The following is a 15,558-nucleotide window of genomic DNA, read 5'->3' on the forward strand; positions in this document are numbered from 1 at the left end:
GGGAGGGAGGGAGGGAGGGAAGGAAGGAAGGAAGGAAGAGAGAGAGAGAAAGGAGGGAGCGAGGGAGGGAAGGAAGGAAGCAGGGAGGGAGGGAGGGAAGGAAGGAGAAGAAAGAAAGAAAGAGAGAGAGAAAGAGAAAGAAAAAGAAAGAAAGAAAAGAAAGAAAGGAAAGAAAGAAAGAGAAAGAAAAGGCAAACATTCTCAATCTTAAAATACACAAAGACTGGAATAGGTTTTTCACAAAAGAGGATTTCAAAAAGCCAATAAACATATAAAAACATGCTCACCTTAATTAATTAGCAAAAAAAAAAAATCCCATATAAAATAAAGCTAAACTGAGTTCCCACCATACTCAGTCAAATTGACTAAAATGAAAAAAATCAACAACGCCATGGACTGGCAAGGACATGGGACAAATGGAACTTTCTCACTGCCAAGTGAGGTGTCAGAGCACCAGCATCAGAAAGTGGTTGACTCACAAGTAGTAATAACAATTTACTGATGACAGTATAGGGTTGAAAAGGAAAATTTTAGCAGATAGACACTGCAGAAGAGTGTAGCAGGGCACCTGTGCAAGAAAGGACTGAGTGCATCACAGTGGATTTTTCCTTAGGGGTATTTATGGACCTTAAACGGGAGCTTCAGGTTGATTTAACTACTTATATTGGCTACGTAAGTCATGATAGATGATTACATTTGTAGACATTTTGGTGCCTTGATGTCAGCAAGGGTTACACAACGATTTTTGACGTGTGCATTTCAGAGATGTATAGAAATTCCAGTTACTTATAAATCTTGGGGAAAGAAACCTGGTACAAGATGTTGGCTTCAGATATAAGGAAGTGTAATTACTTCTAAATTCCTCAGATAAGGAGTTTTGCCTGTGGATGGTCTGCTTGGTAGCCACTAGGTGATCTTTGCTCTCCTCACTCACTTTTCTGGTAGTCTTGTAAATTGGAATAATTTTGGAAAATATTTGATAGTATCTACCAGAGTTAAACATATGTTCTATGACCCTACAGTCCTGCTGCTGGATATATACTCAACAGAAATTAGTTCTATGCTCATGAAAAACTTGTACAAGAATGTTGACAGCAGTTTTATTCAAATAGCCAAAAACTGGAAATGACCCAAATTGCCCGTCCACAGTAAAAAGAGCAAATAAACGATAGTATAGTCATACAACAAAATACTATAGAGCAACAAAAAAGAACAAGTTACTGATTATGTAACTATATAAATGAATCTCACAAAAAAATGTTAAATAAGTCAGACTTTATTTAAAGAGTATATATTTACATATTATATATATTCACAAAGAAGGTTTCATTTCCATTTATTTGATGTTTAAAACCAAAAACCTGTCTATAGCCATAGAAGTCAGAATAGTGCTTAGCTTTGGTGGGATTAAACCTACCCAGGCAAAGGCATCGTGAATCATTCTCGTCCCCTGCACACGCTCTATATCTTGATCTAAGTGGTAGTTATATAGGTTCACACACATGCCAAAATGTATTGGGCTCTACACTTAATATTTATAACTTACTGTAGTTATACCTCAAGAAAAATAAATTTAAAGACTGTAGCAAACAAAATAAAAAGTATCAAAAGAAGTGAATGAAAAAGTGCAAGACTGGCAAAAAAGGGTAAATAAATTATTTCTTTACCCATAAAGCATTAATGCTTCCCTTTAACATTTTTATGTTGGTCACATAATTATTAAAATTTTATAAAAGAAGATTTTTAATCACATATATCCCCATGAATAATTGGAAATCAAAATTAGAAACAGTGCCATTTACAGTAAAATAATAAATAAATTTTAAAAAATGTATAAAGAACCAATATGATGAAAAATACAAAACACTGATAAAAGCAATCAAAGATGTAAACAAATGAAGAGATAAACCACATCCATGGGTTAGAAAAGTCAATATTGTTAAGATATCAATGTTTTTATTTTTTCAAGTTCCCTTGCATATCCTTTTCCATTGATCTGTATACAACATTAGATAAGGAGTCATTCTGGACACAGATTCTATATAGAAGAAATCAGGATTTGCAATCAGAGAATCTAATTTGAATCTTTGTTGGGCTATTTATTAGTTATGTGATCTCAGCCAAATTACCTACTCTTTCTAAATCACAGTTTGCTCACTTATAAAAGGGAAGAAAAATGTTCTCTACCTCACAGAATTGTTGTGAGAATTAAATTAGATAATATGTATTTATAAGCACTGTTCAAATAATTGGTAATTTACATTAATATTGGTGATCACAGTGTGGATACAATTCTTCATTCTGCTCTTCTTATTTCCTCTATAATTAGCATTTCCACAATAGTACATAATCTACATAGTGGCCTACCTAATTTCCATTCCCTCCACATTTCACCAACAGGGACTCAATTTTATTTGAGATTGGCACTGTGCCCAGCCATGATAAATCATGATTGATTTATGCCAATAATGGCAAATCTGTTTCCTACTTTCCCAGCCTTCCTTGCAGCAGGGTGTGGGGTCATGTGACTAAATTCTGGCACTGAAACCTAAGGGGAAATGTACTGGGAGAGAAAGGGGTGCTTCTGAAAAGGCATTCATTTTACTAACAAAAGGAATGGACCATGCTGGCCCTCCTCTTCTCCCACTTCTTTCTGTCTTAAACCCAGATGCACCATTTAGAGCTCTAGAAGCCATCTTGTGCATGCAAGAGAAATGCTTACAAATTTCAGAGACATCAGCCCTTGACACACCTGGGGCACCTACCTCTGGACTTCTTGATAAGTCAGAAAAATAAATTCAAGTTTGTAGAAGCCATTGTTAAGGTTTCTGTTATTGCAGTTGAAAACATTCCAAACTAATATAATGATTTCAATGCTTTTGGAAAAGTTCATCAACTTAATATAATGAAATTAGTCATTTACTTTTTGCCAGAAATTTACATTGTTTAGTTCCACAAACATTTACAGATGGTCTCCTATGTATCAGTTGTCTATGTTACTGAATAAATAAGACACATTCCTTCCCATGAAGAAACCGACAGGGTTTTCAATTTTGCTCTTCTAAAAAAATTCCAAGCTGAAAATCATTATGCATAGAGTTTCTTTGGAGTTATTTACATAAGAAAAAATACTCTCCCCTCATCCACCCACTGTGCTCCCACTGACTTTCTACTGGTTTCTGAAACATACCAAGCTCATTTCATTTTAGTAAATCTTCATTAGCAGAATATTCTTTCTCCAGATCAGTGCTCAACTGGCTGTTTCCTGTCACTGAGATCTCAAACTAAATGCCTCTTCCTAAGAATGGTCTTTTTCTTCAATCACACAAATGCAGTCATCCATCATAGCACTCTTTTTAATTCTCTGCAGAGTATTTATGATGTCATTTTTTTTTTGCTTATTGATTCACTTTTTTGTTTACTCCTGTACCTCCACCCCACTGATAGAATACAAACCACCTGTAAGAAATGAGTTTGTTTTAAATACCTCTGCATCCCCTAGAACAGGGGTCAGCAAACCACAGGCTGCAGCTAAATCCAGCCAGCTCTCTGTTTTGTAAATAAAATTTCATTCAAACATGGCTATGTGTACTAGTTATATATTGTCTATGGCTGCTTTTGTGCTACAAGGACAGAGTAGAATAGTTTCAACAGAGACTAGATGTCCCACAAAGTCTAAAGTAGTTGCTATCTGGCCCTTTACAGAAAAAGTTTGCTGATCCTAGTCCTAGAAGAATGCCTCATACAAAATAAGCACTTAATAAATTCCCAAGAAATATTAACATCTTGTCTCAAAGGCTGTTATTTGCAGGTTTTCTCATTCTGTTGGTATATGTGTTCCTAATTATGCTATCAGTTCTGTTTCAGCTGGATTGCTCTTTACTGGAATTGCTTCATTGACAGGAATTCCACACAAAACTTTCAGAAGGAACAACTCAACACCTTGGATCAGAAAAAGGTTTAGCATAATATTCTTCAAATTACAGGGGCATCTCAAAGGCAGAATCAAATGTCTTTCTCATATTTAGGTCAGCAGCATAAATAAAATTCCACTTGCATTTTTTTTTATACATCATTTCATTCTTAGGCTATATTCCATCATGGACATACAGCCATATGATTGGTTTTGGTTGGTTGAACTTCTATTTTAGGTTCAGGACTCCATGTGCAGGTGTCACAGATCCTTAGGGTGTTGCTTTCATAGCCAGAAACCTGGCAGGTTGTGCTCAGCTCATGCTACTCGCCTGGATGTCATGCCTGCCAAGGGTGAGCCAGGAGTGGAGCAGTGAGGGGTGTGTGAGTAAGCATGGATCCACCCACTGCACACAACTAGGCATGTCAGCTGCAGTGTGGCAGGCATTTCCAGGCTCCAGCACAGGCCACCGCATTTTGTGAGGCAGCAGCTGGATCAGGCATGCCAAAAGTTGCTTCCACAGTGGGCACCAGGGAACACAGTGGCACCCAGAAGCTCAGACATGCCAGGAACTGCAGAGCCCCAAAGAAGGTGTCACAGCCCTGGCTCAGGGAGCCCCTAGGCCTGGGTTCCCCAAAGTGCTGCAGCTCTTCTCTCCTTCCCATTCCCCACAACGTGGAGAGCAGGGGCTATTTGTGTTACAGCACTTTCAGTCCCACCATTCAGCGAGTTCCAAGTTCTTGTCCCCTGTCCAGGAAGAATGAGGTAGGCAGGCAGCTGGAGGGTGAGCATGGCAGAGGGGAGATTTATGGAGCAACAGAACAGCTCTCATAAGACCTGGAGTGGGTAGCTCCTTTCTGCAGCTGGTACTACGGACATCTCTGTGAGTCTGGCTGAGTCCAGGGCTTTTATAGACTTCAGAAGGGAGAAAGTGCATGCTGATTGGTCCATAGGCGGCCATGGGCACCAGAAAAAGCAACATAAGTTCTCACATTGGGCCACAGACTCCATGTTTCAGGCCCTCCCTGACTTGAAGGTGGGGCTTCACTGGAGACCCACCCCTTTCCATCCAGAAGTCTTTCTTGCTCCTGCCACCATCAATCATGTCATTCCTTTTCTGGCACTCAGGCTGTGTGTGAAGAGGGGTGCCTGCAGGCCCACATATAGCCACCCTCAGCCCCACTTCAGCCTCCTTCCCGTGCTTGTCAGTGCCCAAAGTCTGGAGGAGGCCAAGGCAGCAGGGGGCTGGTGTGTCAGCACTACCCTGAGCATGCACACACTTGGCTGGATCACAACAGCACCTGGGCTTGGCCTCAACTTTGCTCCCAAATTCGTGCAGGCTTAGAGGCCAGGCAGCATGAGCAGGCAATTCCTAGCTTGCGGGGGCTCTCTCCAGGTCTCAGGAGTACAGGGATGCCCGGATCCAAAACCATGGCTAGGAAGCAGCAGCTGTGCCCAGGAGGGCAGTGCTGCCACCCCAGCAACTTAGAAAGGCAATGTGGCTTCCGCCTGTTCCCAGCTCCTGCTGGCTCCATGGAACATGCTGTTGGTGTCTTCATAGTGGCCACTTTGGATAGGCCGCCACTGCCATCACAGGTTTGTAAGACAGGTAAACTCATGAAATGGGGATTTGTTTTACCCAGGTTATTTCATCACCCAGGTAGCAAGCTTAGTACCCAATCGTTATTAGATCTTCATTTGTCAACCCAAATTACACTACCAGCAAGTTAAATATCTAAATTTTTTATCACAGACAATTAAAATTGTGTTCTAAATAATACTAACATCTTCATTTGATTTTCAAAGAAAAAAATATGTTGCTTTTTAATTCAGATTTTTTTCATGCATTTATTTTTATCACTGAAATAAAATAAAACTGCTCTGAGCCCAAGTTAGGGAACCAGCTCCCATATCCATTAGTCACTTTTTTGTTTTCACTTCTTAGGAATATAACTTCTAATAAGTTTTGACATTAAATATTGAAAGCTTAACTCTCAGAGGGCTGATTTTGAAAATACATTTCCCATATTTTTCCTTGCTGCTGAAACCTTAGACTGCACTACTAGGTGTATCCAGGGCAGTTCTAGCAACAATTTATCTTTGCCAGGTTGTAGGTGTGGATAGGGTTGGGAGGAATTTGCATGCAAAACAAGTTGTATTGTGAGAACACTAATAGCTCCTCTTTCATCTACCACAGAACCTCCATGAAAACCTCTGAGATTCTGTGTAGGGTTCCGGGGTCTCTCTTTGGAGGATCTATTGCTTATGTCCCAGGCCAAATCAACCTGTTCTGCTCTTCTTTTCCCCAAGTCTGCCTCTGACATCTACCTGATTTATGCCTCCACCAAGTCCTTTCAGATTAAGGTTTTGTTTAGTATCTGAGCTTCTCTCCTAAGCATTGTCTCTGGGTCTACTTTATCTCTATGACATACCCTCAGGCTAGACTCACTCTATGGCCACATTCAGCCAGGTTCCCAGATTCTTGTCCTGTAGGGTTTGGTAAGGGAGTTACAGCATTCAAATCAATATGTAGAAAGCTCATCTAGTCTCAAAGTTTAATGTATTGCATAATCCTGTTGTTCCCTGTGGTAGAACAGCTCATTCTGCTCTCTCCAGAAGTGTGATGAAAACAAACAGAGAAGAATAACCAATGACTCCGCTTCAACCCCTGCTCTTTAATGTCTCAAGAATTGTCATAATAAACTTCAGACTCTCAAAGTATAACTAAATCAAGTAGTTGGAAAGATCACTGTCTTCAAAGGACTCAAAATTTATAAATTAACGCTACATTATGCAATTCATTTTGAAACTATGATCTTTGGTGATAATTCCATTCAGCATTTTCAAAATTTCTACTTGGTATGTTCATGTGTTTGTGTGTTTTCTTTGCATATTCCGCAGATATTTCAAATAAGTACTTATTTCAAATCCCTAGACCCAGTCTTTTGGGAATAAGTTATCACTTGGCATAATCTTAGATCACTATGTTATTTCCCAAAGTAGATTACTACATGGCTCACTAATCCTGTGAGATACTCTAAGTTTAAGACAGAAATTCTCTTATCAAATGCCGTTATACACTTAGGAAATTCTGGATTCTATATCACTCTTTTCATCAGTGCCTGTGAACTGCAATAGTAAAGAAATCTGTTTAATTTGTTTACCTGCCATTTCCCAAAATTATTTAGCCATGAACTTTATTTTAAATACTTATTAACATTCCACAGATCACACTGTGGGAAAGGAGGGTCTATTTCAGCTGGACAAGTTCAAATGTTTTCAATGTCCAGGTATGTCAATAAATGTGGAAAGCAGTCTGGTATAAGACAAGAGGGAAAGATGAGAGATGTGGAGCTAGTGGGGGAACTTTGCTCTCCTAAAGGCATTCAAGACAGAAGCACTGAAAGCAAAGGACAGATTGACAGAGAGAGAGAGAGAGAGAGAGAGAGAGAGAGAGAGGCCAAGAAACAAATCTGTGAGTCAATTGAAGCACAACTCTGGAGAAGATTCAGCTCTTAAACTACCAGTTTTCAATTCCTGACCTCAACCATCCTTCATATAACAAGTGACAATAATTTAGCAGCATAATGAGAATCTCAGAAGAAATAACTTATCCAGTCCACCCTATAACCGTTGTTCTTTTCTTTATTTCAAACTGGGTATGATTTGGGGGCTCATGTCATTACCAAGCACCTGTCATTGTATTGGGCACAAGTTATGTTATTTGCTCCTATTTTACAGAAGTAAATTATTTCATCTGCCTAAGGCAGGCAAAACAAAGCTGGAGTTTGATCTCAGATCTCTCTCTGCCAAAGCCTATGTTCTTCTCATTTTGTTATGCTTGCACTCTGGCAGGACAGGGATGTGGCACTTCATGTGACAAGAGTAACACATATGGCAAGTAACAATATCTTTAACTATTGTGTTGGGCCTGACAGAGTTGAGTTACCATGCATTTTCCAAAAGGAATCAACTCACAGGTCCTAAAAAAAAAATAGCAACAATTGTAATAATGGTAGAACTACCATTGGTAAACATCTACAATGGACTAAGGCCCATATTATTAATATTATTCATATTATCTCTATATCCTATATCAAGATAATATTATTCATATTACTTCCTGTGAACACAATACCCTTCAAAATAGGTATTAAATACATTTTTGATGAAAAAATAAACTGAACCTGAGAAAGGTTAGGCAAATTTTCAAAGTGAGAGAGCTTTAATAGCTGGGATCTTATCGCCCTGCTTTATCTTATAACAAAACTCCCTCTTATGTTGTAAACCTAGGTTTTGGAATAGGAAAGTTATTTTTTTTATTCCCTTAGTAGGACATGTCTATATTCAAAGTAACTTTTTTCATTCAAGTAGACTCTGACAATTTAAATAATGCTTTAACATATATAATCTCTACTAATGGTTTTGTGGTAGAGAAGGCGGATTTCAAACCGCCCACATTCCAGGTGCAGAACCTGAGACTCAGTGAAGTTGAAATGTGTGTATAGCACAGACTGGACACAAACCCAGGTTTTCTGATTTTCATCATCATTCATGATTCCCAACACGCTGCACAGAGGCATATTATTTAGTTCCCATTTTACATGTAGATGGAGGCCCAGAAAAATTGCAAGTCACAGGTAAAAGACACAGTTGTAGATTTACCTATGACTATTATGGTTGAGAAAAAGTCACCCAATTCCAGACTTCTGACATATCAGAATAATTATTTAACAATTATCCATAATCTAATGCAAAATTTTTATAGCATTTAACCACCATTCCCTAGACTTCTGACATATAAGAATAATTATTTAACAATTATTATTATTCTAATGCAAAATTTTTATAGCATTTAGCCACCATTGTACTTTCTTTGGCTTCTACTTCAAGGCAGTAAATGTCTAAATTGTTACTAACACACACACTGTAAGAATAGAATAAATTTGTAAACTTTTAAAATCCCCTGATTATTGATACATAGGACAACTTGGATGAATTTAAAGGGCCTTGGGCCAAGTAGGGAAAAAAAAAAAAACAATTTCAAACAGTTATACTCTATATGATTTCATTAAGGGAACATGTTCAAATGACAAAATTATAGAACTAGAAAACAGATTAGTGTGCTCCAAGGATTAGGGATGTAAGTGGAGAGTGATGGGGAGGGGAGGTCGCAATGGATGTGACTACAAAGGGATAGCATGAAGATTTTTTATTTTGAGACAGGATCTTACCCTGTTGTCCAGGCTGGAGTGCAGTGGCACCATCACAGCTTACTGCAGCCTCACCTCAACCTCCTGGGTTCAGGTGATCCTCCCACCTCAGCTACCTGAGTAGCCTAGACTACAGGTGCATGATAGCATGCCTGGCTAATTTTTGTATTTTTTTCTAGAGACTAAAATTCCTGGGCTCAAGTGATCAGCCTGCCTCAGCCCCCCAGAGTTCTGAGATTACAGACATGAGCCACTGTCCCTAGCCTGCATGAGGAATTGTTGAGGTAACAGAGCAGTCTTGTATCTTCGTTGTGGTGGTAGTTACAAAATCTACATGTGATAAAATTGCATGGAGCTACACACACACACACACACACACACACACACACACACACACATACACACACACACACACACAAGTGCATGTGAACTGGTAAACTCTCAATAAGCTCTATGAGTTGTACCTATGCCAATTTCCGGGTTTTGTACTAGTAATGTAAGAGCATTGAGAGAAACTAGGTGAAGAATACACAAAACTTATCTGTATCATTTTTATAATTTCCTGTGAATCTATAGTTATTTCCAAGTTTTTAAAAACATGTTTATTTTTCTGATCTTAGCAGAGGACCTTGTTGGATTGCCAGAACCTTAAATTTTACCACCCATACCTTGGGCAAATCTTCCTCCTTTCTCAAAAGCCCCCACCCCACAGGAGAAGTGCATGGTCTCTCAGAGCTGCTGTCAAATGTATCCCATATCTAATCAGATTGCTTTTATTTTTCAAACACATCCACAAATTCAAATTCAAGTTCCGTATGTAGTATGACGTCCTAGTAAGACCATATGACATGCATTCAGACCATAATTGGCTCCTTATGGTCTGAATCCTACTTACTTTTCCAACCTCATCTGATGCTCCCCCTCCCAACCCCCTCCCACAAAGTGAGTACTCTTGTGCTTGTGGTTCTGGTTATGTTCTTGGTTCTTTCTGGAATGCCCTTCTTCATTGTCTTTCCAGGGGCACTCAGCTGTGAGTCCTCAGCACCCCTGCAGTACTGCCAGTAGGTGGGGGTATGAATGTCTCCAGAGACTTCTTGCTTTCCTCCACAGACTATTTTTCAAGACAGTGCAGCTCTGCTCCCAATAGGCCTGGCAGCTAAGGAGCAGCATATGCCAAATCGAAAGCTCACCTCAGCAACAGCCTCATTGAAGATGCCTCTCAGCCTCTCTTCCCAACTGAATTCTCAAACCTTCACCTTGGCCAAGTACTAAATCCACTTACCATTTTTTTACAGCTATCATTCTGTGAGTCTAGAAGTAAAGCCTATCCTAAACTATTCCCAGAAGGAAAGCATGTTGATTTTCACTCCCACCAGTTCAGGTGTTTGCTGCCCACCACGTTTCCAAATCTACGCCAGATGATGAAAGTAACAAAGGGTAGCACTATGACTAGCATATGGAAATAATCAGCAAGACTTTGCCTAGGCAGTTACCTCTGTGAGGCCAAAAACAAACAGCTTAATTTCCATCACACAGCCCCAGGTTTTCATGATCATTTATTTTAAAAGATAATATAATACAGTATGGATACAACTTAACTAATGTATGAGCAAGAAGAGCAAAGAAAGCCCAGTGGCATTCTAGAACCCAGGACTACTAAGCCAATCCAGTCACTTTGGTTGTTTATACTTAGGATCTTTTACTACTTTTCATGCTTCTTTTCATTCCTACTTTTTCTTCCCTGGTGACTAATGCCTAGGACAAGTAATAGCAGGTATAGTTTAAATAAAGTTATTTTGAGGGATTATTGAAGAGATACATCAGCATAAAAGGGTGGAAATATATATTTGTGAGGTTGATTCTCATCCCACAGAGTACACATTTTTATCTATCCCCTGAGCTGATTTTTAACTAAGAGGAAAGTTCTGATTAACTTTCTCTTTAAAATCTCTTCTCATCATAACTGCACAAAGGAAGCTGGATAACCAAGCAATGCATATGGATAAGATAAAGAATTGTCAATCCTTTTAATAATTTAGCAGCATATTAATCTTTGTGAACCTTTGGGACTAGGTTAATGGCAGCCTTATTTTGGTTCTATGGAACCACAGAGAATTCAGGACACATTTCTCACCTCAGGTAAAGAACTACAGCAGTGGACACTCTGAAAAGTTTAAGTCTGAAAGTTAAACTGGAACTCAAATAATGTGAAGCATTTGGAACTGGCCATACAAGAACATTCTGTGGAACTATGGCCTTGTTTTGATGCTCCATTTCTTCGCAACCTATTTTCCCACCAGTTAAGTAACAACCCCAGAGCTTTGCCCGTGACACCCAATGGAAAAGGAGATCAGACTATCAAAGCAGAGGGTACAATCCAGTGGATAGAATGGTTCCTTCCTTCCAGCCATCCACCTCTATTCAGCCACTCCCAGATAGTCAAGCTCCTCAAAGAGACATAAAAGCAATGTAGATTCCTGGAAATTATCTGGTCAACTTGATGATCCAAGTTAAAAATGCACTAAGACAGTATTTTACACAGATCAAAATACTAGATATTACTGAAATGGCTTAGAAACACAAATGTATAGAGCTCTTAGTGATTTCCTAATTCAATTAAGTTTTAATATTTTGAACTCTAAATGCCCTAACTTTATAACTGCACCCCATGTATGTAAAATTCAAACTCTACCTAATTGGAAAATGTTAAATCCACTCATTATTTACCTGACTAACCACCTTTGTCAAAGAGTATTACTTAAAAAAGGATTTTTAAATCCTTGCAAAACAATTTAATAACTAGTGGCTCAGATATACATCTCTTGGGAATGGGTTCAAAGTAAAATAAATCATGCTTTTCAGGAAAGCAGCCCTCTACTCGTTGTCTTCGTTAAGAATTGGCCAGTTCCAGGTTCAACAGGTATACCTTGTATATTTGTATCTTCAAATTTACCTGATGGGAATATAATAAGGATTAAAGACTTTTTAGAAGTAAGAATTGATCTATACTCAGCTTGGCTGAAATACCTCCTTTGGGAGACAGAACTGGTCCATCTGATAAGCAAGGAATTCCTAAAATCTTAAACTGAAGGGCGACAACCTATTCAAGTCAGTAATAAAAGAAGCAGAAGAATGCATATGAGCCAAAATCTTTGGAAAAGAGCTGAAAGTCAGAGACCACAGAAGCAATTTTTTAAATGCAAATGCAAAATCCAAGGTGTCAGAAATAGGAGGAGATTTTAAAGGTCAAAAATTTGAAGTCAGAAGGTCAGATCAGATGAAGGCTACATCAAGAAGGAAGATCCAAAGGGCTACCTTAAAAGAACATACAGGTGTCTGTGTGTGATTTTCCACTTGGGTAAGTAGTAAGAACATAACCAGCTGGCTTAAGGCATCAGCAGTAGGTGGCAGAAGCCTTTGATCACACAGATGGAAAGAGTGTATGAGGTCAATCATCTCAAAATAGGTCATGGACTCTAAATGATTCTTCCAAGCCTTTGTCAAATCACCCCTGTGAAAAAATAGATCACACAGGAATGGGCTCATGGCACAGTTAATTCAGAACCTGACCAAAGCTTTTTAAATTTAAAAGTCTATGTTCTAAACCCTCTAGTTTAAAATTTATATTCAGGGTAAAAATGCAAGTAAGTTTTCTTAATTTTCCTATCAAAATGTTAACTCTTCCGCTTATCAGTCTCCATCAAAAGTATATGAATCCTGAATCAATAGCACAGGACAGCTGAACTTTCACTTAATATGATATTCTATTCATCTAATGTTCAAATTCTGAGACAAATGATATTTAGAGAAATAGGCTAAGAGACTCGATAAATATTCATTTCCCTCAATCGTCTAAGCTCTATCCCTGAATCAAGTCAAATAGCCAGAAAAGCTACGTGCAAGGACGATTATATTCGTTCCCTGTAGAAATGATTTTACAGGTCACTTTAGTGGTATGTCTTCTTATTGAGGAGACCAAAAATTTGTCATCTCTTGCAAAACTGCTATTGAAAAAATGATCTAGTATGTTATGCAATGTTCTCTATATAAAACATATGAAAACAAAATCAGTGCAAGGAAAGTGTTACATCTCCTGGTAAACAGAACCACCCTATTACCCTTATTAGAAAAATGACAGCATTGAAGTTTCCCACCATTATCACCCAAAAGCTCAAAACTAACATTTTTTTCATGTTCTCTGTTATGTATTTTGTATTCTTCTACTCTTGTCATATTGGAAGTCCTCTCAAAGCCATTTTTGGGGGCCGGGCGCGGTGGCTCAAGCCTGTAATCCCAGCACTTTGGGAGGCCGAGGCAGGTGGATCACGAGGTCAAGAGATCGAGACCATCCTGGTCAACATGGTGAAACCCCGTCTCTACTAAAAATACAAAAAATTAGCTGGGCATGGTGGCGCGTGCCTGTAGTCCCAGCTGCTCAGGAGGCTGAGGCAGGAGAATTGCCTGAACCCAGGAGGCGGAGGTTGCGGTGAGCCGAGATCGCGCCATTGCACTCCAGCCTGGGTAACAAGAGCGAAACTCCATCTCGAAAAAAAAAAAAAAGCCATTTTTGGGAAGAGGAAGCATGCAGATTAATAGATATTGCAATTAAATGTCCAGTATGTGGAAGGATCATTATAAAATAGAATGACATAGCTTCACAATTGATTTAATTTATGAGTGTATATGACCCATGGTTAGATCCACCTATTAATTTCTAGTATTTAGGAAAGCTCACTGTGGCAGAAACAATATTATGCATTTATCATCTTCTATTTCTTTTTCCTCTCCTTGGACATCCAAAAACAGTATATGTCTTACCCAACCTACAGGTCAATTGGCACTATATTTGTAGGTTCTGGCCAATAAAATTTAGACGGAACAAATGTATGTCACTATACTGGTGATACTTAACAGCATTTCATGTTATCTTCTTGAATTATCTTCTCGGCTTCTGCAACCCTAGAAGCCATAATAAGAAAGCAACATCATAAGGTAGAGCAGCCTTCAACAGCCTGGGTCCCTGAGCGACTATCTGAAATAGAGGTCCTCTGCACGAACATGCTGAATGGGCAGCATAATTGTTAAATAAATCTTTTTCCTGTAATGAGCCACTGAGATTTCAGAGTTAATTTTATTACCACATAGAGCGACTTCTCTACTGACAAGTCCCTTGGGATTATTTGATTCAAGGAACCCTTTGTAAAACTTCTGACTCTTCACTCTTGACTTGACTTGGTAGGCCCAAATACCTTTCTGATCCATTATCCCAGTGAGCTGGAATGGAAAACATGCAAAATTCTATAGCCTCCTCCTTACATGGTCTTTTCAAAATTGTAGTAAAATATACATAAGAAAAGTTACCATCTTAACCATTTTTAAGTGTACAGTTTAGTAGTGTTAAGTATATTCATATTGATATGCAACCATATCCACCATTCATCTCTACAACTCTTTTAATCTTGCAAAATGAAAACTTTTCTCATTAAACAATAACTCCCCATTCCCTCCTCAGCCCCTGGAATACATCATTTTGCCTTCTGTCTGTATGAATTTGACTATTCTAAGTACCTCATATAAATGGAATCATATAGTATTTATCTTTTGGTAACTGACTTATTTCATTTAGCATAATGTCCATCCAAGCTGTAGCATATGTCAGAATTACCTTCCTTTTTAAGGTATAATAATATTTCATTGTGTATACATATATACAAATCACATTTTTTATTCACTCATCCATTGATGGACACTTGGGTTGCTTCTACTTCTTGACTATGTTGAATAATGCCTCCATGAATATGATATGCAGTAAAGCCCCATTATTCCTTGGTTTCAGTTAAGTTCAGTTTTTTTTCCCATGATTTACTTTTAGTATTTATTTTAAAAAACACATACAAGAGTTTTGAGAAATGATGAATATAAGACAAATCAAAATGATGGTGAGTTAGCAAACCCATTTTCTATATACAAATATAGATAAACCATTATACAAAAATATATTAAATATAGATAAACAAATATACTAAAATTCTGAAAGCGGAATATCATCAAATGTGAGACACATCATAGCATGGTCCATATGTACAAAGCACACAAAGCTCTGCCTGTCATCTGTGAATTGCTCATTTACATGTCACTGATAACAAAAATCTGCAAGGGAACTTCTACTCCTCAGTTCTTCTCTTCCTGATGGTTAGCTATGGTCCAAAAATATTAAATGAAAAATTACAGAAATAATTCATAAGCTCTCTCTCTCTCTCTCTCTGTGTGTGTGTGTGTGTGTGTGTGTGTGTGTGTGTGTGTGTGTGTATTTTGAGACAGGATCTCAACTCTGTCACCTAGGCTGAAGTGCACTGGTACAATCACAACTCACTGCAGCCTTGACCTTCTGGGCTCAGATGATCCTTCTGCCTCACCCTCCTTAGTAGCTGA

The sequence above is a fragment of the Sapajus apella genome, unplaced genomic scaffold, assembly GCF_009761245.1.
Source record: "Sapajus apella isolate SASKATOON/1434 unplaced genomic scaffold, GSC_monkey_1.0 scaffold12, whole genome shotgun sequence".
NCBI lineage: Eukaryota > Metazoa > Chordata > Mammalia > Primates > Cebidae > Sapajus > Sapajus apella.